The following is a 25136-nucleotide window of genomic DNA, read 5'->3' on the forward strand; positions in this document are numbered from 1 at the left end:
TGTCAGCATGGTCTTTGAAAAACTAATATTTAGTCATTCTCTCTCCTACTGGAAAATCTTCACATAGCTTTCCATTTTCTGTGGGATGAAGACCAAATCCTTAACACTATCTGCACGACCTTACCTGGTCTGCTTCCTTCTTACTTTTCTTGCCTCAGTCAATGACAGTGACTAAAGTCTAGGAAACTAGAACAGTGAAGCAGGACAAGTATCATCCCCACTCTACAGACAAGGAGATGATTCTCTGAGAATTTAAATTATTTCTTTGTTGTCAAATACTTAGTAGAGCCAAAATTCTGGCCTAATCAAGCTGGTTCCTATTTTCCTTTTCAGAATATAACCTTATCTCTACAGCTCCAGTTCCTTTAGAGTAATACTAAATCACAAAAGAGGATAGTATTGAAATCAAAAGTTTCACATTAAAGAATTCTTCCAGAAATAAGACTAAAAGTCACTAAAATAAAATATGAATTTATTTGGTACTAATAGATGTAATGTTAATAGCCATGATGTGAGTAAGAATACTTACTCAACATAAACATACTAATTACATATTTCCCATAAGAACTGAATGAAGCCTATAGTATCTTTATCCCATTTGACAACTGTCTAACCAGAGGCATGGTAAGAAAAGTATTTGTCCAAAGTTACATATGAAGTAGAGAAATCACATTTTGAACCCAGGGTATCTACCTCCAGAGTTTTATCTTTTCCAAAGCTCCTTTAATATATTTTTAAAGATGGTGAAGACAGGCAGTAGGATTCATAGGGTAGAATAAGATTCAAGCTCTTCAATCACTCTTCTAGGTTCATTTTCACCATAAGACCACCTGCCACCACTTTACAGACTTTGGGCACAAGATGTAACAAATCCCTGAGCTCCTCTTGCATTTTCCAGGCCATGTGCACATGATCTACATACATGTTACTGCATTTTTCTTCTTTACAACCTTAATTGTCCCTAGGTGTAGGTAGCACATTCTAAAGTAGCACTAGATAAATGTGTATTGAATTGGCTTGGTTTTCCAAAGACAAGAAATGCAGATTTCCTTAAACTCACATGTTGGTATCATGAAGAGCTAAAATTCCCCATCAACATTTCAACTTTTGCCATGAAATTGGATCAAAAGAGTGATCAATATCACTATCAGTTGAAAGAAAACTAGCAAAAATATTATTAAACACTTAAATGTTAGTAATGCATAATATATAGAAATCTAAGAACAAAAAAATGGAGCTGATAATCATAGTTAATGCATTTGCATGCAAACTGATTTATAATGTGCACCCATAAAGAGGGACCTCATGTCTCATAGTCACACTTACCATGCTACCTTTAGAATGAATATAACAAGATTTTCTTATATTTTTTCTATATTTCAAGATGCTTTAAGCAATTAGTCTTCCTGTCTTATATGCTATGAATACACACAATTTAATTTTTTGGCATTTTTCCCATTTGAGATTTTTAGAAGGAAAGAAACTTATATTGGAATATTTACTATATAACTTTGTATTTAGTATCTAGTTTAATCAACTAACTCTGATTTCTGGGCTCTTTCTTCTATAAGAGACTCCTTTATTATAGTAGCCAGACACTTAGTCACGGCCTTTGGAACTCCATGGAGCTGAGCACATGTCTTATGAATAAGCAGGGTGTGGTTGGTAGAGCCCCAGGCAAAGAATAAAGAGGCTTGCTTGTATGTTCAATCAATCACTCAACATTTTAGGGGAAATATTTGTTCAATTATAAACTGGGGGATTTGTACTGCATTCGTCAGCTCTTGTCTCCACCATTGTTTGATGGGAAATCTAGAAAACTCAATAGTACTAAAATTCCAGTCTGAAAAACCAGAATGGTAATAACATTTTGATACTGGTCATTTCTTACATATAATTGTAGCTTGTGTTTCGGTGGATCAGCAATTTATCCAGGAATCTGAAAGCACACGCACATGGCAGGAGCCCATAGTGTTAATAAGGACATGCATTCAAGCTATGAAATATGCAAGGAAAAGATTTTCTTCTTTTAAGAAATGTGAAGAGTGATAAAGGGTGCTCTGAATTCTTTAGTGGAAGCACCCAGGTGGAAAATGGTTCTGGTCAAATCCTTTAGAAAGGAAAATAAAGCTTACTTTCTCTTTGGGTACCCTCAGAGGTACCCTATGACAGGCTAGTTCTAAAGCTGACTTCAGTCCAGAGTCCAGTATTTGTGGCCCAAGAAAGCCAAGAAAAGGCCCTTTACTCAAAGCTGCAAGAAGAAGGAAAATAAGAAACCCAGAGTTAAGCATGACCATCCAGCTGGCACAAGTGCCCAGGCCACAACTGGCTTTGGCAAGTCCTCATCCTCGAGGTCTCCAATGGCTCTGAGGCACTCACCACAAGAAAATCATGGGTTTTAAAATACAAGAATTAAAGAACACATTGATGTAATTTTGGTGCAGGAGCATTTAGAGAAATGTGTGTTTGTCTTTGAAGGTCAGCTAACCTCGGGAATGCTTCAGACCTGTGATGGGACTATTTGCCTAGGAGTTGATTCTACCATCCCTGAAAAGATCTGCAATATTAACTATCCCAAAAGGGCAGCCTTGAGCCTTTGCCCTTCTCCTGCCCCAGGTCCAGGAGGAATAGTCTGTGCCCACACTTCTTTGTTAAATCATATATTATGCATATTAACTGATCATATGAACTGATCACCTAGGCTCTTGGAGTAACTAGAAAATGGAACTAGTTCTTGAACTTACTTGGAAGAACTTCTCTTAAGTGATTATAATCTATTTGACTCCTTTATGAGGGAATTTTAAGAATGTCAACCTTGTAAAACAGCCATTTGTTTCATGAAAAAAATGTGTTAGTTGGGAATAGCAGAGAAATTATAATTTGGGACATGCAAGCCAAGGCAAACCATAAGCAAGTTTGGAGATCAAAGGAGGGGAGCATTGCTTTATAGAGAAGAGGGTGGAATTGGGAGCAGTTGTTTGAACAAACGTCGATTGGAGGAATGTGAGAGCAGGGTGATGCCAGTTTCTCACTGGCTGGGTTGCCGTATTATTGACTGAGCTGTTTCTGAGTGAGGAGAAATTCTTCCTTTTTCTTGCTGGAGTACTAGAGTAAGTTTCTTCCGATTGGGAATGCAAGTTATATCTCTTCCTGTTTACATCTGCAACTGATGAAGAGTTGTAGGGCATGAGAACTCCCCTTTCTGGCCTCTGGACTCCATTTTAAATGAGATTTTCTCTATTCAGTTTCACAAGTTCTTTCAGATAATGAGTCAAATACTTCTTTTTAGTCTTACTAATCCATTCTTGTTCTTCCCCTAAGGGCCACAAAGAATAATCTATCTTCTTTGCTACATACCCTCCTTCAATCTCTTTTCCAGAATAAATATCCCAGTTCTTTCACCTAACATCATGGTGTCAAGTACTTCACCATCTTAATTATTCTTTCCTGCATGTGCCCAGTTTAATTTTCATCTTTTTTTTTAAGATTTCATTTATTTATTTCAGAGAGTGAGAGAGAGAGAGGTGGTGAGCAAGTGGTAGGGTAGAGGGAGAAGCAAACTCCCCACTGAGCAAGGAACCAGACATGGGACTCCATCCCAGAACCCTGGGATCATGACCTGAGCTGAAGGCATATGCTTACCAACTGAGACACCCAGGCACCCTAATTTTCATCTTTTTAAAATACTTGTTGTAATTTTAAAGAATATTTTGTCTAGGTTGCCTTGAAATATTGGTATAAAATAAAACAGAATCTTGGTGCCTTGTGATGTGGATTTATTCATAGAACTCTGGTTCATTTCTAGGCTTTAAAATTAATTTCTAGATCAAAGAAGCTCATCACCTGATCTCAGTCATGACAGTGCTTTATCCAGTAACTATCATCTGAAATCACACCAATTAGCTTTTAGAAATCTAAGACCTATTTATAATCCTTCCTTGTGTTATGGAACACATTGAAGAGGTAAATTACAACAAACATTGTCTAAAATATTGTGGTTTGGTACTTTAAGTCCAGATTCTTAAGATTTGATTAGATGGCAATTTCAACATCAACAGCTCTCTCCTCTCTGTTTGGAAATGAGGAATGAGGGACTCAGAGGAGTACAACACTTGCCAAAGCACTAGCCTACAACCTTAAATCATTGAGAGAACTAGGATCTTTTCCTCCAGTCCAAAATTTCTTCTCCAGAAACCTTTGTGTCCAGACTGCCATACATTGCAAATGCTTACTTAGTTTGTTAAATGACCCTCCTTACATCCTGTGCAGAAATAGAACATAATAGTAAAACGCACTATTATGTTATTAATAAACATGACAATACCACACAAGCAAAATGTTATAAGAAATAGCACATAAGACAATAGCTTATGGTCAAAATCTTTTAAGAAGTAGTGTATATAGAAATAACACATATAGAAAATAGCATTTCATTACATGTCTAGAGAATCTGCCTTTGAAAGGGTGACCTTTCTCAGTGACCAGTTCTAGGTACTGAATTATGTTTCTAGATACTAATTCCCTAGTTCAAAACTAGCTTATGAGGTACTAATGTTTCATACTACATAGGAGGTAATCTTGTTTCTGTTAACTATGCTGCATAATTAACTCAAAGGTTGGTGGCTTAAAATAACAATCATTTCTTTCCTTTGTGAGTAAGATATTTGAGGATCCTGGGGACAGCTTACTTCTTCCACATGGTGACAGGTAGGTCCTTTCTCAATTGCTTTTATCTAGAACATCAGTTTAACTAGAAAACTAATTGTGTCATTTTTTTTTTATGTTATGTTATGTTAGTCACCATACAGTACATTATTAATTTTAGATGTAGTGTTCCATGGTTCATTATCTGTATATTACACCCAGTTCTCATTACAATACATGCCCTCTTTAATACCCATCACCAGGCTAACCCATCCCCTCCTCACTCCAAACCCTCAGATAGTTTCCTGGAGCCCATAGTCTCTCATGGTTTGTCTCCCTCTCTGATTTCCCTCCCTTCCATTTTCCCTTCCTTCCCCTAATATCTTCTGTGTTATTCCTTATGTTCCACAAATAAGTGAAACCATATGATAATTGTCTTTCTCTGCTCGACTTATTTTATTTAACATAATCACCTCCAGGGGTACCTGGGTGGCTCAGTGGGTTAAGCCTCTGCCTTCTGCTCAGGTCATGATCCTGGGGTCCTGGGATTGAGCCCTGTATCAGGCTCTCTGCTGGGCGGGGAACCTGCTTCCCCCTCTCTCTCTGCCTGCCTCTGCCTACTTGTGATCTCTCGTTCTCTGTCAAATAAATAAATAAAATCTTAAAAAAAATAATAATAATCCCCTCCATTTCTATCCATGTTGATGCAAATGCTGGGTATCCATCCTTTCCAATGGCTGAGAAATATTCCATTGTATATATGGACCACATCTTCTTCATCTGTTCATCTGTTAAAGGTAATCTCAGCTCCCTCCACAGTTTGCTATTGTGGACATTGTTATTATGAACATTGGGGTGCATATGGCCCTTCTTTTCACTACATCTGTATCTTTGCGGTAAACACTCAGTAGTACAATTGCTGGGTCATAGAGAACTCTATTTTTAACTTTTTGAGGAACATCCATACTGTTTTCCACAGTGGCTGCACCAACTTGCATTCCCACCAACAGTGTAAGAGAGTTCCCCTTTCTCCACATCCTCTCCAACATTTGTTGTTTTCTGCCTTGTTAATTTTTGCCATTCTAACTGGTGTAAATTGGTATTTCAATGAAGTTTTGATTTGAATTTCCCTGATGGCTAATGATGTTCAACATTTTTTCATGTCTGTTAGCCATTTGTATCTTTGGAGAAGTGTCTGTTCATGTCTTCTGCCCATTTTTTGACTTCATTATTTGTCTTTTGGGTGTTGAGTTTGAGAAGTTGTTTATAGGTCTTAGATACGTGCCCTTTATCTGTAATGTCATTTATAAATATCTTCTCCCATTCCATGGGTTGCCTCTTGTTTTGTTGATTATTTCCTTTGTTGTGCAAAAACTTTTTATCTTGATGAAGTCCCAAAAATTCATTTTACTTTTGTTTTCCTTGCCTTTGGAGAAGTGCCTTTAAATAAGTCACCGTAGCTGATGTCAAAGAGATTAGTGCCTATGTTGTCTTTTAGAATTTTGATGGATTCCTGTCTCACACTGAGGTCTTTCATCCATTTAGAGTTTATCTTTGTGTATGGTGTAGGAGAATTGTCATGTTTCATTCTTCTGTATGTAGCTGTGTCATTTCTAATTTGTTGAAAATTTTCATCTTTTTAAATGTATTTCTTTGATTATTAACAGGTTTATTTTCATGAGTTTCCAAGGCATAAAATAAAAATATTTTTTTAAAGTGGGCATTTAATCACCACTAACATATACACATATCACATTTATAGGTCTATATACACATATGTTTATACATAAAACCAGAATTCTAGCAATAGTCAATTTGGGTCCTTGTTGGTAAGTTATGAGTGATTATTACTTGTATTCTTTCTTACATATTTCTAAAAATTCTCTATGATTAAGATGATTATATAAAATTATACAATGGGGTGCCTGGGTGGCTGAGCTGGTTAGCAGCCAACTCTTGATTTTGACTCAGGTCATGATCTCTAGGTCTTGGTATCAAGCTTCACATGGGGATCAGTGGGGAGTCTGGTTCAGTATTCTCTCTATCCCTCTGCCCCCACCCCTACTCTCTCTCCCTCTCTTTCAAATAAATAAACCTTAATGAACAAAAATTATACAATAGAATATTGCTGTCCTTAGAATTCATTCTTAGGATCATATCTCAGTGATTTGTTCTCAATTTGAAAACTTCATTAGAAAAAGAAAATCTCAAATAAATAGGGCCCAAATGGGACCTGTATGTACTCATTATTAGTTGGATTTGATAGGCATGGTACAGTGTGTCTGTTGTCTCATGGAAAAAAGAAGTATAGACTTCTTTGATGATCCCTGAATGCTGCCTCCCCATTTCAAATATAAGTACCCAGAATAGGGTATAGAGACTGTCACTTATTTTCAAATAAAGAAGGTTGGGATCAAGTTTTTTATTCTGACACTATCTCAGCTGTAACATTCCTGGGTTGTAGCTGTGGTGAACTGGTTCTTTTCCTTTTCCTTCTCTTAGTTAGGTACTTTGTCAACTGTCTTTCTCAGCTACGCTCTGGTATCTGCTTCCTATAATCGCTTCCGCTCCATCATTGAACTGCCGGCTTGCCTTGGCAACTTGCTGTTTCTACTCCTTCCCAGGGAGACACTTTGAATCCCAGCCAGTATTTCATCTTTGAAGCCTGATTTTCAAACCCCCATATACTCCATGATAATCTATACTAATTATCTATAAAATGGATCCCTCAAAAATTGTAGCATAAATATCACATCAGATATTTGTATCTATTTCTTATCTCCTCTTACTAGATGATGAACTTTTGATGATAATTAAGGGTGGTAAACACATTTTAACCATCCCTCTGTGATTCATCATGCCCAGCTGTACTTTGGACATAGAAGTTGCTCAGCATATATTTGGCTGAAAGAATAAATGATGTGGCTATGTATCAAAAATTGGATGGTCCATCCTAGAAAAAAATGTGCTTCTTACAAATCACAAGTAATTCTTAGTAAGTTTGGATGACTAAGAGAGGGTAATTAATAAGATAGGTTTCAGAGGCAGAAGAGGTGCATCCTGATTTATAGAGGAAAATAATTTCATTTTTCCGTGATTCTGAAGTTACTTACCCTGAAGTTCATGAAAAGTCACTTTCCCTTTCCAGAACTCAGTTTCCATATCTATAAAAAGAAAGTGATCGACAAGCCAATCTTCCTGACCTCTTGTAGTTGGGGCATTTTTTAATTCCATTCTTAGATTTCATTCAGTCTTGACCTAAAAGGAACCTGAACATCTGGATCATCCCTGGAGCCAAATGAGATTTAGAGCCAGGAGCTAGATTAGATTTAAAGAGGTCTCAATTGCTCTTTCCTGGATCTGCACACTTGAGCCCATGTAAGAAGAAATTGCACTCTACAGCTGTTGAGCTCAAATTAACTTTTTTTGAAATGATCTCCTTACATTCACCCTGCTGATTTTTCTTTTTTATTGTCTACTAGATTTAATATTTCAGTGGCATCCTGCTACTGTAAAAAAAAAAAAACTGTCCTAAAGTGTGCAAAATAAATGTATATAAATTAAATCCATTTTCTAATGGATCACATTGCAATTTTCAAGATTAGATCATTTTATTACTGATTAATATTCAAGGGAAATATTTTTGAAGCCAAAGTTTCTTTGATAGCCAGCCTTTCTGTGAAGTGGTTACATCTGTTAAAACAAAGAGGCAAATATATTAAACATCTTCAAACATCTTTCCTTAGAATAATTCTTAAGGGAAAAATCTCTCATTATTGGGAGGCAACTCCTAAGTAATCAACTCTATAAATTTGAATGTCAATATTTCTGACATCTTTAAAGTAGAAGCTATTAGAACATCTGTTATAATTGCTCTGAATGAATCTTTTCTATGATCCTGAAATAAAAACATTTGGTCTGAGGGGCACCTGGGTGGCTCAGTCCATTAAAATCTGACTCTTAATCTCAGCTCAGGTCTTGATCTCAGGGTAATGAGTTCAAGCCTTGTGTTGGGCTTCATGCGGCGCTTGGAGCCTACTTAAAAAAAGAGAAAACTTCTGATTGCAGAGTTCAGGCAGTGTCTAAAATATTCTTAAAATGCATCACTTTTTGTCATTTAGCTGTAAGTTAATTAAACTGAGTTGAAAACTGTCATTAATTTTTTTCAAATCTCTGACTTTACATTAGATTATCAAGATTATTTTCATAAAGTCATTGAAATTTATTAGGACTAGTAGCAGTAGCCTAGAATGAAAACAGAATACATGGTTAGAATACATCTGAAGAACATATCTTATGGATTTTTTTGAAGTATTTACTATCTAGAGTCTTCATATTTTTCTTTTACATCCCACAGTTACATGATGCTATCATTAGGAAAAATATAATGTGAATTTACTAGTGACTTTTCCTCTGATGGGACTATCTTGAACAATGGAGATATTTAACCCTATGTTGAAAATACCTGTTTGAGTAATTGTTGTAAATCAAGCATGTTTGATTATTATTGTTTGTTTTTATTGGTCTTTTGTAACTCTAACTTCTGGACTTGGTCAGGAGTGGCCCTGGTTTTGGCCATATACTGTAGATCAGAACCACTTCATGAGTGAATCCAGGACAAGATAAAAAGCTTGCATCATGGTGTAAGCTAACATTGACTTCTTCAGCAAGTCATCCCAGGGAAAGAAGAAAACTATCAGCTAAAATAGCATGCTTAATGATCTTGTTTATTTACAATCTGGTTAAGTTCTTTTTTTCATCACGGATCAATCATAAGTAGTTCATGGTGTTAGTTGGTGTACCACTCTCGGAGTAGCAATGCTTTAGAAGTTCTCCACTCTGGCCCTCCTCTGGCTGTGTTCCTCCTACTAGGTGAGGAATCTGAGTAAGCTAAGAGACATGACTAACCAGAACCACACCCCAACTTCCAGACCATAGACTGGGGACTCAAGATCTTGGGATTCTTTGCTCAAACTGCCTGATTGAACTTGGGACTCCTTGCAGTCCTTCCTCCCAAAATGAATCACACCACTAGATGCCTTTTTGGTGGATATAAAAAGATAACCTGAATATGTGGACTGGGGTGTCCACATTTGCAAATGGCCCCTCACAGTACAGGTCAATGGAATTAGGGACAGAATGGCAGGGTGTGCTCTTCTTGAACCAGGGCTAGTTCTTCATGAATTGCCAGTTTTCTAACAATTAGATAATTCTAAGCTTCAACTTTGCCTGCTAGATCAGTGTAATAGGATATTTCCATATATGGTATCTGAGAATCATTTGCACACTTGCCCCAGACCCTGCAAATGTTAGGGAAAGCCTCCTTCCATCTACTCATTTCACTCTTAAAAATATTCAATCCCTGCTCTTCTAATACTGTTTGCTTACAATTTTTGAAGTATTTAGAATGTAAAACAATTGTATAGTTTTTTTTTTTACATTTACATACAATTTACAATTGTATAGTAAGTTTTTTTATGTCTTCATTTTCTTGGAGGAAACCATGTTTTTCTCCTACTATTCTGTTTACCAGAAGTTTCTTTTCCTCTGCCATTCCCTAATGAATTGTATGCATCTTTCAGATAGTTTTGCACAAGCATGGACCTTCCCCTCATGCCTCACACCTTTTACTATCCCAGCTTAGTAATAAGATCTCTTATCCTGAGTTCAAGAAATCCCTCAGAATGCTGACTTTCCCTTCACCTTCTTTCTGTTTTAGAGGATACTGTTTGAAGTTCTATTCCTTAATAACTTTTTTCAACTTAATTTTTTTCTCCCATCTCTGTCTAGAGTATGCAGATATTCATGTATTTTATATGCCTGCATACTGAGCTATTTATACATATGTAATTTATCTTTATATTTATTTCTTCCCGTTTGGTTGTAAGTTCCCTTCAGGAAAGTGACTAAATCTAATTATTCTATTTTTCACAGAACCTAATAAATATCTGACATGTAGACACTGAATAATTTATTATTTAAAGAAATCAAACAAAATAAGATCATTGTAGATTATTAGAATATAATTTGCAGAGAAAAGGAGCTATTGGATATGTAACATTTTGAACCATGTTCCAATAATAAAAGTAGAACATAGAATGGTATATGAGAACTACAGCCTCCTGTAAAGTTGAATGTCAAATTAAGGATTCAATCAAAAGCCAGTAGACAAATAATGCTCTAACTCTAGAAGGGCCTCAGAATGGGGAAATCATTTTTTATTTGCTTTGTCATTGTATTTCAATAATGGTTGTCTTCATTTTTAATGTATTCTTTCAAGGAAACAGAGAGTTTACATTTGGCTTCCCATTGAAACCATTTATTTATTCGGGTTCCATAAAACCCCTAAGAGCTGTTTAATTTTTTTTTTTTTTTGCCTCTTCTTGGCTCTTCTCTAAATCATAAATACAGTCTTAAAAACTAAATATGATTTCAGTTCAAGTAATTTCCCTCTCTGTGACCATTCCCAAGAATAACTAAGGAACTGCAATTATGTCCGTCAGTTTTTTTTATGAGAGGCTCATATCTTTTTTCCTAGGAAATGGGTAGTCTGCTATAGATCAGATGATGCAGAATCTTTGACACTATATTTTCTCCAAGATAAGTAATGCAAATCTTAAAAGTGAGGGAAACTTTGCTTTTTAATTGAGAGAATCGAATGAAGTTTTCAAATGGCTCTATTATGGTATTTGTTTTTAATATCAGTAGTTAAATATCTATAACTGATCCTAAAACAATTCAAAGCAAATTAAACAAATAATACTACAACTTTTAGTTCATTTTGCTTATTAAATATGTCACTTTTTACAATAGATACAAGTACATTTTTTTATTATAAAAACACTTTTTAAAGTTTATGCTTATAATTGTTGTGTCCTTGAGAGTTTGTTTTCAAATTTTGATTTTTTTTTTTAAGAGGGGAAGAGAGGAAGAGAGGTGAGGGGAGGGAGAGGGAGAAAAAGAATCTTAAGCAGGCTCCATGATCAGTGCAGAGCCCTACACAGAGCTCCATATCACAACCCTGAAATATGACCTGAGCCCAAATCAAGAGTAAGCCGCTTAACTGATTGAGCCACCCAGGTGCCCCCAAAATTTGATCTTAACAAGATATATTACCTATTCCTCCAGAAAATGAATATTTTTTCTATTGTGCAGTCTCAATTTGTCATTGAAGCATAACTGACATACGGTGTTATATTAATTTCAGGTGTACAATATAATGACTCAACAATCCTAGACAATATCCAGTGCTCATCACCATAAGTGTACTTGTAATCCCTTTTATCTATTTCAGCCATCGTCTCACCCACCTCTTATTTGGTAACCACCAGTTCTCTCTATTTAAGAGTCTAGGGGCTTTTTTGTTTGTCTTTGTTGTTGTTTGTTTTGTTTCTTAAATTCCATACATGAGTGAAATCATATGGTATTTGTTTTTCTCTGGCTTATTTTGCTTATCAATACACCCTTTAGATCCATCTGTGTTGTTGCAAATGGCAAGGTTTCATTCTTTTTATAGCTGAGTAATATTTCATCTTATATACATACCACATCTTCTTTATGCATTTATTTCTTAATGAACGCTTGGGCTGCCTCCATATCTTGGCTCTTGTAAATAATGATACAATAAACGAAGGGGTGCATGTATCTTTTCAAGTTACTCTTTTCATTTCCTTTGGGTAAATACCCAGTAGTGGAATTACTGGAACATATGGTATTTCTGTTTTTTATTTTTTGAGGAAATTCCATATTGTTTTCTACAGTGGCTATGTTAGTTTGCATTTCCACTAACAATGCACAGGGTTCTTTTTTTATCCACATCCTCACCCACACTTGCTTTTTGTGTTTTTGATTTTAGCCATTCTGACAAGTGGGAAAGGATAGCTTTTGGTTTTGATTTGCAGTTGCCTGATAATTAATGATATTGAACCTCTTTTCATGAGTATATTGGCCATTTGTGTGTATTCTTTGGAGAAATTTCTATTTATGTCCTCTGCCCATTTTTAATTGGATTATTTGGGAGAGTTTAGTGTTCGCTTTAAATTCGTAGAATTCGTATAAATCCTTTATATATTTTGGATATAAGCCCCTTATCAGATGAATCATTTGAAAATATCTTTTCCCATGCAGTAGATTGCTTTGTCATTTTTCTGATGGTTTCCATCACTGTGCAAAAGCTTTTTTATTTTGCTTTAGTACCAATAGTTTAATCTTGCTTTTGTTTCCCTTGCTTCAGGAGACATACCTAGAAAAAAGTTTCTTTGGCAGATGTCAAAGAAATTGATGCCTATGTTTTTTTCTAGGGGTTTTAGGGTTTCAGGTCTCACATTTAGATTTTAAATCCATTTTGAGTTTATTTTTGTGTGTGGTATGAGAAGGTGGTCCAATATCATTCTTTTGCATGCTTTCTCAGCATCATTTGTTGAAGAGACTTTTCTTTTCTCCATTATACATTCTTGCTTCCTCTGACATGGATTAATTGACCATATATGTGTGGGTTTATTTCTGGGTTTTCTGTTCTGCTCCATGATCTATGAGTATATTTTTGTGCCTGTACCATTCTTTTGTGATTAGTATAGCTTTGTAGTATATCTTGAATTCTGGGACTGTGATATCTCCAGCTTTGTTTTTCTTTCTCAAGATTGCTTTGGCTATTCAGGGTCTTTTATGGTTCCATACAAATTTCATAATTATTTGTTCTAGTTCTGTGAAAAAATGCTGTTGATACTTTGATAAAGATTGCATTAAATCTGTAGGTTGTTGTGGGTAATAGGGACATTTTATAACAATGAGTGCCCTCAATTTAATTTATAATTATTTCAGTCCATGACCTTAGCAACAAATTTTAGATAAATATATTAAAATCTCTGTTTAATTTAGTCCAAAATTCTTCCTGGGGAAAAGAGAATACTTTTTTTTTTTTTTAAATCATGTATTCTTGGCGTGCTTAGGGTAGTCAGTATAAATCCATTGAAATATGGTATTTTCATTTATTTCATTTTTAGATTTTATAAATTTTTCTTTAAAAACAGGACTATTTTTAAGGACTGTTTTATAAGGTTTCCCTGGTCATTAAGAAAATATTAAAATACTGACTATAAATATTTGCAATAATAATATTTATGTATATTATTATTTAAATATATACTTTTATCCTATGCTACATATACCAGGCTGAGAACCAAATCTATACACATATGATCTACACTACAAGAAAGTTATTGCCATTTTCCATATTATCTAGATCCAGAAGTTAAGGCTTAAGGAGATATAAATGGCCTCATAAGGTCTCTAAATAATAAGTATATTTGTCTAATGATTATCTACTACTTCAGAAGGCTGGAAATATTTAATGAAATTTAGAGCTACCAAATTATTGAACATAGTTACATCTTAAAATACAGAGGATTATATGTCAAAAATTGAATTCACAATTAAGCTAATACTAAGCACACTTGCATTTGGGTAATTCCAAAAGCTGAAGAAGTATTCATGATTTGTGCTAGACCATGAAAATTGTTTAGATAAATTTCCCATTCTACTGGTATTAAGGACCATGTACCATGCCAGATATAAAATCAGAATTCTAAACCAAGGAAACTCCAAAATTCTCATTTTCTAACCCCAATCTAAGGGGGGGGTTATATTTTAAGCCACCTATATTGTTGCTCTTCTACAAATATTTGTTATTATCTATTTTCTTAAAAACTCTAAGGGAAGTTTTTTTCTTCATAAAAAAATATCTATTTTAGGGCTTAATTGCTTTAGAACTTTCTAATTTCTGATATAAATTTCATGTTCCTAGTGTTAGCATTTTCTCTCTGAGCCTACCAAATTCATCAACTAATCTACCTCTCTGCCATCTGTATAATAATTTTAATCTGCTCTGTTTTAAATGTCTCCAAAATCAACTACTTAGATCACAGTTGGATTCAATGATAATAAACAACTGTCACTGTCCACTTCATGTCACTGAGGTGCCATAAAAATAAAATTATGGGAGGAGAAGTCAAGATGGTGGAGAAGTAGCAGGCTGAGACTAACTCAGGTAGCGGGAGATCAGCTAGATAGCTTATCTAAAGATTGCAAACACTTACAAATCCAACGGGAGATCGAAGAGAAGAAGAACAGCAACTCTAGAAACAGAAAATCAACCACTATCTGAAAGGTAGGACTGGCGGAGAAGTGAATCCAAAGCGACGGGAGGTAGACTGCGGGGGGAGGGGCCGGCTCCCAGCGAGCGGCGGAGCAACGGAGCACAAAATCACGACTTTTAAAAGTCTGTTCCACTGAGGGACATTGCTCCAGAGGCTTAACAGGGGTGAAGCCCAGGGGGGTCAGTGCGGCCTCAGGTCCCACAGGGTCACAGAAGGATCAGGGGTGTCTGAGTGTCACAGAGCTTACTGGTATTAGAACAGGGAAGCCGGCTGCAGAGACAGAGCCGAGGAGTGACTCTCAGCTCGGGGTTACCTTGAACCAGTCGCAGCGCGGCAGGGTGACGGGAGTCATTGGGCACTGTTCTCTGAGGGCGCACTGGGAGTGGGGCCCCAGGCTCTCGGCTCCTCCAGGCCGGAGACCAGGAGGCCGCCATCTTCATTCCGGTCTTCCAGAACTCTATGGAAAGTGCTCAGGGAATAAAAGCTCCCAAAAGCAAACCCAGCAAACCCGAGCGGATTACTCAGCCCGGCCCGGGTAAGGGTGGTGCAACTCTGCCTGGGACAAAGACGCTTGAGAATCACTACAAGAGTCCCCTCCCACAGAAGATCAACAAGAAACCCATCCAGGACCAAGTTCACCTACCAAGGAGTGCAGTTTCAATACCAAGGAGAGCGGCGGAATTCCAGAGGAGAAGAAAGCAAAGCACAGAATTCATGGCTTTCTCCCCATGATTATTTAGCCTTACAGTTAATTTAATTTTTTTTTCAATTTTTTTTTCTCTTCTTCTGCTAAATTTTTTTAACTTTTACCGTTTTCTTTTTTAACGTTTTTTAAATAGCTTATCTAATATATATATATATTTTTTCCTTTTTATATTTTTTATTGGCTTTCTTTTTTTAATAGTTTCTTTTTTTTTCTTTCTGAACCCCTTTTTATCCCCTTCTCCCCCCTCATGATTTGGGATCTCTTCTGATTTGGCTAAAGCATATTTTCCTGGGGTTGTTGCACTCTTTTAGTATTTTACTTGCTCCTTCATATACTCTTACCTGGAAAATGACAAGGCGGAAAAATTCACAACATAAAAAGAACAAGAAGCAGTACCAAAGGCTAGGGACCTAATCAATACAGACATTGGTAATATGTCAGATCTAGAGTTCAGAATGACGATTCTCAAGGTTCTAGCCGGGCTCGAAAAAGGCATGGAAGATATTAGAGAAACCCTCTCGGGAGATATAAAAGCCCTTTCTGGAGAAATAAAAGAACTAAAATCTAAGCAAGTTGAAATAAAAAAAGCTATTATTGAGGTGCAATCAAAAATGGAGGGTCTCACTGCTAGGATAAATGACGCAAAAGAAAGAATTAGCGATATAGAAGACCAAATGACAGAGAATAAAGAAGCAGAACAAAAGAGGGACAAACAGCTACTGGACCACGAGGGGAGAATTCGAGAGATAAGTGACACCATAAGACGAAACAACATTGGAAAAATTGGGATTCCAGAAGAAGAGGAAACAGAGAGGGAAGCAGAAGGTATGTTGGAGAGAATTAGTGGAGAGAATTTTCCCCAATATGGCAAAGGGAACAAGCATCAAAATCCAGGAGGTTCAGAGAACCCCCCTCAAGATCAATAAGAATAGGTCCACACCCCGTCGCCTAATAGTAAAATTGACAAGTCTTAGTGACAAAGAAAAGATCCTGAAAGCAGCCCGGGAAAAGAAGTCTGTAACGTACAATGGTAAAAATATTAGATTGGCAGCAGACTTATGCACAGAGACCTGGCAGGCCAGAAAGAGCTGGCATGATATATTCAGAGTACTAAATGAGAAAAACATGCAGCCAAGAATACTATATCCAGCTAGGCTATCATTGAAAATAGAAGGAGATTTAAAAGCTTCCAGGACAAACAAAAACTGAAAGAATTTGCAAATACCAAACCAGCTCTACAGGGAATATTGAAAGGGGTCCTCTAAGCAAAGAGAGACCCTAAAAGTAGTAGATCAGAAAGAAACAGAGACATTATACAATAACAGTCACCTTACAGGCAATACAATGGCACTAAATTCATATCTCTCAATAGTTACCCTGAATGTTAATGGGCTAAATACCCCAATCAAAAGACACAGGGTATCAGAATGGATAAAAAAACAACCCATCTATATGTTACCTACAAGAAACTCCTCTTAAACCCGAAGACACCTCCAGGTTTAAAGTGAGGGGGTGGAAAAGAAATTACCATGCTAATGGACATCAGAAGAAAGCAGGAGTGGCAATCCTTATATCAGATCAATTAGATTAGATGAGGAAGGACACTATATCATACTCAAAGGAACTGTCCAACAAGAAGATCTAACAATTTTAAATATCTATGCCCCTAACGTGGAGAGCAGCCAACTATATAAACCAATTAATAACAAAATCAAAGAAACACATCGACAAGAATACAATAATAGTAGGGGACTTTAACACTCCCCTCACTGAAATGGACAGATCATTCAAGCGAAAGATCAACAAGGAAATAAAGGCCTTAAATGACATACTGAACCAGATGGACATCACAGTATATTCAGAACATTTCATCCCAAAGCAACAGAATACACATTCTTCTCTAGTGCACATGGAACATTCTCCAGAATAGATCACATTCTTGGTCCTAAATCAGGTCTCAACCGGTATCAAAAGATTGGGATCATGCCCTGCATAATCAGACCACAATGCTCTAAAGCTAGAACTCAATAACAAGAGGAAATTTGGAAAGAACCCAAATACTGGAGACTAAACAGCATCCTCCTAAAGAATGAACAGGTCAACCAGGAAATTAAAGAAGAATAGAAAAAATTTATGGAAACAAATGATAATGAAAACACAACGGTTCAGAATCTGTGGGACACAACAAAGGCAGTCCTGAGAGGAAAATATATAGTGGTACAAGCCTTTCTCAAGAAACAAGAAAGGTCTCAGGTACACAACCAAACCCTACACCTAAAGGAGCTGGATAAAGAACAAGAAAGAAACCCTAAACCCAGCAGGAGAAGAGAAATCATAAAGATCAGAGCAGAAATCAATGAAATAGAAACCAAAAAAACAATAGAACAAATCAACAAAATTAGGAGCTGGTTCTTTGATAGAATTAATAATATTGATAAACCCCTGGCCAGACTTATCAAAAAGAAAAGAGAAAGGAACCAAATAAATAAAATCATGAATGAAAGAGGAGAGATCACAACAAACACCAAAGAAATACAGACAAATATAAGAACATACTACGAGCAACTCTACGCCAACAAATTTGACAATCTGGAAGAAATGGATGCATTCCTAGAGACATATAAACTACCACAACTGAACCAGGAAGAAAGGGAAAGCCTGAACAGAACCATAACCAGTAAGGAGATTTAAACATTCATCAAAAATCTCCAAACAAACAAAAGCCCGGGGCCAGACGGCTTCCTGGGGGAATTCTACCAAACATTTAAAGAAGAACTAATTCCTATTCTCCTGAAACTGTTCCAAAAAATAGAAATGGGGGGCACCTGGGTGGCTCAGTGGGTTAAAGCCTCTGCCTTCGGCTCAGGTCATATTCCCAGTCCTGGGATCGAGCCCCATATCGGGCTCTGTGCTCTGCAGGGAGCCTGCTTCCCCCCCTCTCTCTATCTGTCTGCCTCTCTGCCTACTTGTGATCTCTGTCTGTCAAATAAATAAAATCTTTAAAAAAAAAAAATAGAAATGGAAGGAAAACTTCCAAACTCATTTTATGAGGCCAGCATCACCTTGATCCCAAAACCAGACAAGGATCCCATCAAAAAAGAGAACTACAGACCAATATCCTTGATGAACACAGATGCAAAAATTCTTGCCAAAATACTAGCCAATAGGATTCAACAGTACATTAGAAGGATTATTCACCACGACCAAGTGGGATTTATTCCAGGGCTGCAAGGTTGGTTCAACATCCGCAAATCAATCAATGTGATACAACACATTAATAAAAGAAAGAACAAGAACCATATGATACTCTCCATAGATGCTGAAAAAACATTTGACAAAGTACAGCATCCCTTCCTGATCAAAACTCTTCAAAGTGTTGGATAGAGGGCACATACCTCAATATTATCAAAGCCATCTATGAAAAACCCACGGCAAATATCATTCTCAATGGAGAAAAACTGAAAGCTTTTCCGCTAAGGTCAGGAACACGGCAGGGATGTCCATTATTACCACTGCTATTCAACATAGTACTAGAAGTCCTAGCCTAAGCAATCAGACAACAAAAGGAAATTAAAGGCATCGAAATCGGCAAAGAAGAAGTCAAACTATCACTCTTCGCAGATGATATGATACTATATGTGGAAAACCTAAAAGACTCCACTCCAAAACTGCTTGAACTTGTACAAGAATTCAGTAAAGTGTCCGGATATAAAATCAATGCACAGAAATCAGTTGCATTTCTCTACACCAACAACAAGACAGAAGAAAGAGAAATTAAGGAGTCCATCCCATTTACAATCGCACCCAAAACTATAAGATACCTAGGAATAAACCTAACCAAAGAGACTAAGAATCTATACACAGAAAACTATAAAGTACTCATGAAAGAAATTGAGGAAGACACAAAGAAATGGAAAAATGTTCCATGCTCATGGATTAGAAGAACAAATATTTTGAAAATGTCTATGCTACCTAAAGCAATCTACACACTTAATGCAATTCCTATCAAAGTACCATCCATTTTTTTCAAAGAAATGGAACAAATAATCCTAAAATTTATATGGAACCAAAAAGACCTCGAATAGCCAAAGGAATATTGAAAAAGAAAGCCAAAGTTGGTGGCATCACAATTCCGGACTTCAAGCTCTATTACAAAGCTGTCATCATCAAGACAGCATGGTACTGACACAAAAACAGACACATAGATCAATGGAACAGAATAGAGAGCCCAGAAATAGACCCTCGACTCTATGGTCAACTCATCTTCGACAAAGCAGGAAAGAATGTCCAATGGAAAAAAGACAGCCTCTTCAATAAATGGTGTTGGGAAAATTGGACAGCCACATGCAGAAAAATGAAATTGGATCATTTCCTTACACCACACATGAAAATAGACTCAAAATGGATGAAGGATCTCAATGTGAGAAAGGAATCCATCAAAATCCTTGAGGAGAACACAGGCAGCAACCTCTTCGACCTCAGCCGCAGCAACATCTTCCTAGGAACATTGCCAAAGGCAAGGGAAGCAAGGGCAAAAATGAACTATTGGGATTTTATCAAGATCAAAAGCTTTTGCACAGCAAAGGAAACAGTGAACAAAACCAAAAGACAACTGACAGAATGGGAGAAGATATTTGCAAATGACATATCAGATAAAGGGCTAGTGTCCAAAATCTATAAAGAACTTAGCAAACTCAACACCCAAAGAACAAAGAATCCAATCAAGAAATGGGCAGAGGACATGAACAGACATTTCTGCAAAGAAGACATCTGGATGGCCAACAGACACATGAAAAAGTGCTCCACATCCCTTGGCATCAGGGAAATACAAATCAAAACCACAATGAGATATCACCTCACACCAGTCAGAATGGCTAAAATTAACAAGTCAGGAAATGACAGATGCTGGCGAGGATGCGGAGAAACGGGAACCCTCCTACACTGTTGGTGGGAATGCAAGCTGGTGCAACCACTCTGGAAAACAGCATGGAGGTTCCTCAAAATGTTGAAAATAGAACTACCCTATGACCCAGCAATTGCACTGCTGGGTATTTACCCTAAAGATACAAACGTAGTGATCCGAAGGGGCACGTGCACCCGAATGCTTATAGCAGCATTGTCTACAATAGCCAAACTATGGAAAGAACCTAGATGTCCGTCAACAGACGAATGGATAAAGAAGAGTGGTATATATACACAATGGAATACTATGCAGCCATCAAAAGAAATGAAATCTTGCCATTTGCGATGACGTGGATGGAACTAGAGGGTATCTTGCTTAGTGAAATAAGTCAATCGGAGAAAGATAACTATCATATGATCTCCCTGATATGAGGGAGAGGAGATGCAACATAGGGGGTTGAGGGGGTGGGAGAAGAATAAATGAAACAAGATGGGATTGGGAGGGAGACAAACCATAAGTGACTCTTAATCTCACAAAACAAACAGGGTTGATGGGGGTACGGGGGTTGGGAAGGGGGGGTGGGGTTATGGATATTGGGGAGGGTGTGTGCTCTGGTGAGTGCTGTGAAGTGTGTAGACCTGGCGATTCGCAGACCTGTATCCCTGGGGATAAAAATATATGTTTATAAAAAATAAAATTAAAAAAAAAAAGGTGCATTAGCGGTGCCCGGAGCTGTGGGGAAAGAGGGAGTGAGGAGTGATTTTACTAAGTATGGGGTTTCTTTTTGTGCGATGAAAACAGTCTAAAATTAGATAATGGGAATACTTGCATAACAATGTGAATATACTAAAAACATGAAGTGATCACTTTAAAAGGGGTGAATTTTAAGGTATGTAAATTATGTCTCAATAAAGCTGTTAAAATAAATTAGCAAACTGAAAAAAAAAATAAAAAAAATAAAATTATGACCCAGAGTTAAAGACTTCAGATTGAAAATGCTGTTTTATTATTTTTATTTTGAGAGACCAAGAAGTTATTTAAAACAAAATTAAAATAAAATTTTATGGTACTTTTTTATACTGTTACAACTTTATTATATTTTTGGATAGAATTAACCTCTTTGACCTGACCAATCAAAAGAAAAATTAATAATAAATACAAAAGGAATGTGTACCAAATAAAACACTTCCATTCAGAAAATTCCCTACAATGTTACTAAAGGAATTGAAAGTTGTTTATTAAACATGTATAATGAGCCAAATCATGCTCTAGGCACTTAGGTTTCAGAAGCGAACAAAACATGTAAAATCCTCTGTTATCATGTTTAAACTTTAGAAAAATATATATGGCAATCAGATAGTATGTAATTCACTAGACATTCGCTATATATAAAGTTTGGCTTTAGCTGAGACTACCAGAGCTGTGAAAGTAGTTATCACCATATGCTCCCGCTGTCCAGTCATAAGAATTCCAGTTGCTCCACATCTGTGTCCAACAGTTGATATTATCTATCTTTTTCTTTTTATCCATTTTGGTCAGTGTAGAGTAGTATTTTATTTTGACTCTAATTTATATTTTTTGGATGACTCTTTAAGTTGAGTACTTTACTGACTATTTTAAAATCCTTCTCTAAAGTGCTTGCCCAGGATTTGTATTGGGCAGTCCTGTCTTTTTCTTACTGAATGGCAGGGATTTTTAACATATTCTGAATATAAACTTTGTTATATGAATTTCAAATATCTTATCCGACTTCATGGCTTTCCTTTTCACTCTAGTAGTATCTTTTCATGAGCAGAAGCCTTAAATTTTAACAAAGTCCAATTTTCAAATGTTTCCTTTAATGGCTGGAACTTTATTGTGTCCTATTTAAAAGAACTTTTAATCTTGAAATAATGAAGATATTCTCCTGTTTTCCTCTATTATATGTATTTTTTATCTTTCACATTTGTTTCTACAATCCATTTAGAATTGGTAAATATAAAGTATAAGATACAGGTCAAAATTACTTCCGAATAGATACCCAACTGACCCAACATCAGTTATTGGGGGGAAAAATGAACAAAAAAACACCTTGTCCCCAGGGCTGGGTCAAGAAAGATTTGTTAAGGTGGGCAAAATCTCAGCCAGTCTGAATGTTTTTAGGAAAATCCAGGAGAGAAGACAAAATGGATGGGGAGCCTGGGTAGCTCAGTCAGTTAAGAGTCTAACTCTTGATTTCAGTTCAGGTGGTGATCTCAGAGTCATGGGATGGAACCCCAAGTGGAGCCCTGATTCAGGCTCCATGCTCACAGGGAGTCTTCTTGAGATTCTCTCCCTCTCTCTTTGCCCCTTCTCTTATTCACACCCTCTCTACCTCTCTAAAATAAATTAATTAATTAAAAAAGAAGAAGAAGAAGGAAAAACTGATGAAGTGGGAAAAAGCAGACCATGAACTGGGATAGGCTACTGTGGATGAAATTCAGTCCAAAAAGATGGTGGCCTTGGCTAAATGCATAGACAGTCATTAATAATATCAATACTAGTGATGACAATTGGCAATACATTATCATGAACCAGGTACTTACTGTTCATTTATCATGAACAAGTTACTCTATATACCAGGTACTCACCAAGTAGAAGGTGTTCAAAGCACTGTGTATATGTATATATATGAACTCCTGTATATGTTGGTATACATTTTTTTTTTTTTTCAGGGCGCCGGGACCAACGATCACCAGCTGCCCAGGTACCAAAAAATTATGCTTCCGAAATCTCTTGATGTCGATTCCGCACGTAGAGCAATGGAGCTGCCCTACGTGTGCCACTCACGACAGAAGCCCTTTTTTTTGTTGGTATACATTTTTATGTTTAATTGTATATAAGTTCATATATATTATATTTATATAAATTAACCAATTCCATTTTCTAACAACATTATATATGTGTAAATATTTTATGCACCTATAGAGTATTGTTAGAGAATATGTATGAGAATACAATTAGTTTATATATTCTATACTGTGTTTACTTAAAAATACTATGAACTATTGATTTTATGCAAGAGGTTTCAGAGACAGAGAATACTTAAATAATTTGGCTTGACTGATAAAGATGGAGTTTAAATACAGGTAAACATATCCAAAATTTGTAGGCTTAAACTATTATGTCCCATTTACACATAGATAGTTAATAGTGAGTTAAATTATAAGTATATAATTAACAGTCATTTAAGCACATATCTTATTCACATATTTTCCTGTCTTTTAAGACATGTCCTACTAGCCATTATTTTAAGCCAAGCTTAAAATAAATAAAAAGAAATGATCTTATTTCTTGTGAGGTTTTCATAAATTTAACTGCTAAAATTAATATGAGAAAAAAATTTGATCACTCTGAATTTCCTATGTGATATATCTAAAGGAAAAGGAGATCATTCCTCCTCTATCTGAAGCCTGTCATTCAGAAAATCACATGATAATAAGAGATTCAGCTTTCAAAATTCCATTTTGAGTTGTATCCTGCTACACTTCTAAGATGTGAATTGAAAACTGCATGGGATGAGTCCAAACACCACAATGATTTCCTCTTAACACATGCAGGGTTGCACTTGTGCTATTTGTTTAATATATTTGGATGGAACATATACATGGTATTTTAAATGCTCAGTTTAGTCAAATTGTGGGCTTTGCCATCAGCATATTTGTGTGGTTTTACAACAACAAAGTCCAAATAAGCTCGTCAGCCCTGGAACTTCTGGAAAACAAACTTCAACATGATACACATCAAACATCACATTTCTCTGTTGCTCATTAAAACGCTGGCATATATCAGTTCAGTGAAATCAGGGCCAATGCAATCAAAATGAAACTTGAACTTGTGTTTAACGTCACCTAGGTTTGCTTCATTTCCCCTAGATGCCCTTACAGTTTTTTCTGAGGCTTTTCGTCGATATGTCTTTTAAGAATATATACATGGATCCTTGTATTTCATGATTTAAAAATACTGCTGTACATAGAGATTTGCTAAATATACCACAGGTACACTGCCAATTTTCAAAGCAGGGAGCTAACATTCCAAGTAAGAGAAAAGCCCAAAAGCAAGAGTGAGCATGTCACAGCATGTTTGGGAAACGTGAGGGAATATGCTTAGCTGGTGTATAAAAAATAAGGGGAAAAAGGCAGTAGCACTTCTGGGGAGTCAGATTATAAAATCCTGGAAATTGGGGCACCTGGGTGGCTCAGTGGGTTAAAGCCTCTGCCTTCGGCTCAGGTCATGATCCCAGGGTCCTGGGATCGAGCCCCACATCGGGCTCTCTGCTCAGCAGGGAGCCTGCTTCCTCCTCTCTCTCTCTGCCTGTCTCTCTACCTACTTGTGATCTCTATCTGTCAAATGAATAAATAAAAAAAAAAATCTTAAAAAAAAAAATAAAAAAAAATAAAATCCTGGAAATTAAACTGAGGTGTTTAATTAATTGTTTAGTTCTAATAATTCATTAAGCCCTTAATTTAGCAGGGACATTGCTATGTACTGATAATTCAGATTTGAACAAGGTATAATACCTGCTCTCAGGGAGCTCAAATTTCATAGGGAGAAGGTCTGAAGAAATAATCAATATAATATGACAGCTCTAAATAAGACTCATGGAAAATGTGGTGAGGACTTAAGGGTAAGGCTTATTCATTCATCCTAGGAAATTGAGAGGAGAAAAGCTTCACAAAACAGGTTTCAATTTGGTGTTGAAGAATAAGTC

General features: G+C 36.4%; 1 non-coding gene across 1 annotated transcript; it reads right to left on the bottom strand.

The window, feature by feature from the left end:
* Positions 1 to 23097: 23097 nt before the first annotated feature.
* Positions 23098 to 23231, bottom strand: LOC125090146 (U11 spliceosomal RNA). The gene has a single exon (XR_007124220.1). It is a non-coding gene; the product is annotated as a U11 spliceosomal RNA (small nuclear RNA).
* Between the last annotated feature and the right edge of the window lie 1905 nt (positions 23232 to 25136).

The sequence above is a fragment of the Lutra lutra genome, chromosome 1, assembly GCF_902655055.1.
Source record: "Lutra lutra chromosome 1, mLutLut1.2, whole genome shotgun sequence".
In the NCBI taxonomy this organism is placed as follows: Eukaryota; Metazoa; Chordata; class Mammalia; order Carnivora; family Mustelidae; genus Lutra; species Lutra lutra.